The sequence below is a fragment of the Hemitrygon akajei genome, chromosome 2 (genome assembly GCF_048418815.1).
Source record: "Hemitrygon akajei chromosome 2, sHemAka1.3, whole genome shotgun sequence".
Classification (NCBI taxonomy): Eukaryota; Metazoa; Chordata; class Chondrichthyes; order Myliobatiformes; family Dasyatidae; genus Hemitrygon; species Hemitrygon akajei.
The window spans coordinates 12,541,851-12,546,778 of NC_133125.1; positions in this window are offsets into that span (position 1 = coordinate 12,541,851).

Sequence of the window (4,928 nt, forward strand, 5' to 3'; positions counted from 1 at the left end):
TATTCATTCCCTTGCAAACATCTACACTCAGTGGCAATGTTGTCAGCTACCTCCTGTACCTAATAAAATGCCCAGCGAGTGTGTATTTGAGGTCTTCTGCTGCTGTAGCCCATCCACTTCAAGGTATGACATGTTGTGCATTCAGAGATGCTCTTCTGCACACCACGGTTGCCGCGCACGGTTATTTGAGTTACTGTCACCTTCCTGTCAGTTTGAATCAGTCTGACCATTCTCCACTGCCCTCTCTCAACAACAAGATGTTTTTGTCCACAGAACTACAGCTCACTGAGTGTTTTTTTTTTGTTTTTCACACCATTCTCTGTAAACTCTAGAGATGGTTGTGCATGAAAATACCAAGAGAACAACAGCTTATAAGACACTCAAACCACCTCTTCTGGCACCAACAATCATTCCAAGTCAAAGTCACTTAGATCACATTTCTCCCCCATTCTGATGTTTGATCTGAACAACAGCTGAGCTTTTTGACCATCTCTGCATGCTTTTATGCATTGAGTTGCTACCACATGATTGACTGATTAGATATTTACATTAACGAGCAGGTGTACAGCTGTGCCTAATAAAGTGGCCACTCAGTGTATGTCCCTCTGCTTTAGACATTCAAAAGCTCTACCTCCACCATCAATTGAGGAAGAGAGTTCTACAGAGTCATAATACCCTGCGAGAAAAAGAAAATCATCTCATTTCCCTTATTTTTGATCAGTGACTCCTGGTACAAGAATCTCCTACTGGAGGATTCCTGTTGCATTCACCTTTCAGAATCTTATATGCTTCATTCAAATCACATCTCAGTCTTCTAAAGTAGACAGAAAGCAAGCCAATCCAACCCATCCATAAGGCCATAAAACCATAAGAGATAAAAGCGGAGTTAAGCCATTTGGTCCATTGAGACTGCTCCAACATTCCACCAGCCTGATTTATTAACCCTCTCAACCCAATTCTCCTATCTTCTCCCCATAACCTTTGATGCCCTGACTAAACAAGAACCGATCTACCTCTGCCATCAATATACCCAATGGCTTGTTGGCCTAATTCTTCAATGTCTTAAGATCTAATCTTTCCGGTCTCTCTATATTTTATATGAGCATTCCTTTGTATTTTCCTTTCTTCTCCATGCTTACATGGACCGTAGAACACAGAACATCACAACACAGTACAGGCCCTTTGGCCCACAACATGTGCCAACCTCTTAACCTACTCTAAGTCCTTCTTCCCACGTGACCCTCCATTTCCTAAATGCCCCTAATGTATCTGTCTCTACCACCACCCCTGGCAGTGCGTTCCATGCAGTCACCACTCTGTAAAAAACTTACCTCTGACAACTCCCTTATACATTCCTCCAAACACCTTAAAATAATGCCCCTCGTATTAGCCATTTCCTCCCTGGGAGAACCTTCCAAACTTCTGTCCTTCCTCTCTACCGATAATAAATATCTTTCTAAGGTTTGGCATGACAAAATGTTTCATGTTCAAAAATTCTATTCACTGAGTCATTTCCTATTCCAATTCAGCTTTTGCCAGCATCTCAAAACTATAGAGCTCCCAAATCCAAGTTCAATTCTAATTGCTAATCAACCGTATGTGAATACCCATGAATATAGCCAAATGAAACAGTGTTTCCCTGGGGTCAAGGTGTAATCATATTACCATCAGTCATGCACAGCACAAGGCTCAGATATCACATATAAGGTAGCAAATAAACATACCTGTACAGTCACACTATATATATATAGCCCAAGTCACTGAGGGACACGTTCTGTGCATGGTGCATGGATGCTATTGGCAAGAACAACTACCGGTAGTTCTAATAATCTGCAGACAAATGTGTGCATGCTCAACATGCAATCCAGCCTTGTTATTCCACTGATCAAACACTGGAGGGCAGCACTGATGGACCAACCCAGCATGGACGCCACACTACTCCACCTCAGGCGTATCCTCTCCTGGATCACTGCAACAGGCAAGCTCGCGGATTGGGTCTAGTCCTCACTACAGCCAAGGCCACACAGCTCCCCGTCGTCTGTCTCACCAATAAACCAGCAAAATAAACTTCCAGTGTTTTACATTACGAATGTCCAAAAATGTTGAGACAAGCATATATTTGTAGCTAACTGAAGATTAGTGTGGGTAAAACTACACAGAATTTAATAAAGCGATGTGCTTATCTGTGGCTAATGGGATTACCCAAAGCATGCAATATTCTTTCCTATCCCACAAGGACATGAAAACCAGAGCCCGTAACAAACTACAAGTCTAACCTATGCCTCTCCTTTACATAATAGAATAACAACCACAAATAGTCATTCACAACACTAATTCATTCTTCATTGAGGTGTTTCAATGCCATTGACTGCAATTCCGATTGTTAGAAAATCACAAACGTTGAAAAGCAAATAGTGTCTTTGAACTGCTTGGAGATATCATAAAGGAAATGGGAAATAAATGTGCCAAAGCAACCACAAACATCCAGACTGTTTCTGCAATGTCCAATTATGAAATTAGCCAGAGAACAAGAAACATCTGGGGAGTTTGAAAAGAATAAGTTTAATGAGAGTGCCACAGTAGCGTAGAGATTAGCACAATGCTATTACAGCTCAGAGCATCAGAGAACCGAGTTCAGTTCTGGCCTCCTCTGTAAGAAAATTTCTATGTTCTTCACACAATATGAATGGGTGTCCTCTGGGTGCTCTGGTTTCCTCCCTCAATTTTAAGACATTCTGGTTAGACAGACAGACAAACAGACATACTTTATTGATCCCAAGGGAAATTGGGTTTCGTTACAGCCGCACCAACCAAGAATAGTGAAGAAATATAGCAATATAAAACCATAAATAATTAAATAATAAGTTAATCATGCCAAGTGGAAATAAGTCCAGGATGAGCCAATTGGCACAGGGTGTCTGACACTCCAAGGGAGGAGTTGTGAAGTTTGATGGCCACAGGTAGGAATGACTTCCTATGACGCTCAGTGTTGCATCTCGGTGGAATGAGTCTCTGGCTGAATGTACTCCTGTGCCTAACCAGTACATTATGGAGTGGATGGGTGTCATTGTCCAAGATGGCATGCAACTAGAACAGCATCCTCTTTTCAGACACCACCGTCAGAGAGTCCAGTTCCACCCCCACAACATCACTGGCCTTACGAATATGTTTGTTGATTCTGTTGGTGTCTGCTACCCTCAGCCTGCTGCCCCAGCACATAACAGCAAACATGATAGCACTGGCCACCACGGACCCGTAGAACATCCTCAGCATCGTCTGGCAGATGTTAAAGGACCTCAGTCTCCTCAGGAAATAGAGACGGCTCTGACCCTTCTTGTAGGTTAGTAGGTTAATTGGTCATTGTAAATTGTCCTGCCATTAGGCTAGGATTAAATAGGTGGGTTGTTGGGCAGCGCAACTCATTGGGCTGGAGGAGCCTGTTTTGTGCTGTATCTCTGAATAAATAAATGAATGATTAGCGATATCAATAGGTTCAAGAATCAAGATCCAAGATTGTTTATTGTCAGTCTTGAATACACAAGTGTAAAGGAGAACAAAATGATTGTTACTCCAGATTTAAAAAACACAATAAGCATAAAGACACAAAAATATACATAAATATAAAACAATCATATGAAATATAATGTGGACTGATGAGTGTGGCTGTAAATACTTAAGATTAATTTATATACATCGACTTACGGTATATAAGGGGAAGCTACGAGCAGGGGTGTCTGAACATAAGGTGACTGACAGGAAATGAAAAAGTGACAAAGTGATTCTTGGCAACAGGAACTCTTCTAGGCAAATAGGTTGCAAAACATTAAAATATGGGTGACTTATCTTCAGAAGATTAATATTTTAACATATGCCTATATTACATAAAGGGAAGCAACTTTGTTAGAGATTAAAAGAGATCCTGATTATAATTGCAAACAAGAGAAAATCTGCACATTCTGGAAAACCAAGTAACTCACACAAAATGCTGGAGGAACTCAGCAGGCTAGGCAGCATCTATGGAAAAGAGTGCGGTCGAAGTTTTGGGCCGAGACCTTTCATCGGGTATCAACCTGACTATAATTGGATGGTTTGCTGACATCAAATAATGCATTTTCTTTATAATCTGTATTATAAAATTACCATTCCACATTTCAGTGCTCTGTTCACAGAGTACAGCAGAAACCTGCTCCCTCTTTATTTTTCTTGACCTCTGGCCCCTAATCCTCTGTCTACCATCTGCAAATAAGCAATATGACATCAGATTGATCACTGTGATGGGCAGTTGTCCAGGAAGCATTAAGACTATTCAACACTTTAGGAGAATTGGAGGATACATGTACATACAACAACGTACATGTGGAGGATTATAGTCTGGGTGCAGGTCAAAAGGACTAGGAAGAATAATAGTTTGGCACAGGCTAGATAGATCAGAGGGCACGTTTCTGTGCTGCAATGCTCAATGACTTTATGACTCAATGTAAATATAAAACTTACCAACCACTACAAGCATCTGTACATGGAGCTTGACGCTTTGTTCTCTTAGTGCTTTGAGACTGATAAGCTTTGCATATTAATAACAGTCATGATGAATATTCGGTGCCAAAATGCGTGTGCAAACTTACTATTTTTAGTACAAATATTCCAGAGTTCTTCATTCACAGAAACCTTTGCGTACTGCTATAGTAATTTTATATATCGCCCTGTACTGATGCAAAAAAAACAAATTTCCTGACATATGTAAGTGATGATAAACCTGATTGTGATATGGTTCTCTATTGTAGACTGGGAGTGGGAAGAGGGCAGGGGGAGGAGAATCAAGATGAAGGGTCTCAGTCCAAAATATTTAGTTTATCCCCCTCCATAGATGCTGCCTGACCTGATGAGTTCCTCCAGCATTTTGTGTGTGCTGTTAAAAGGAAGGTGTTCAG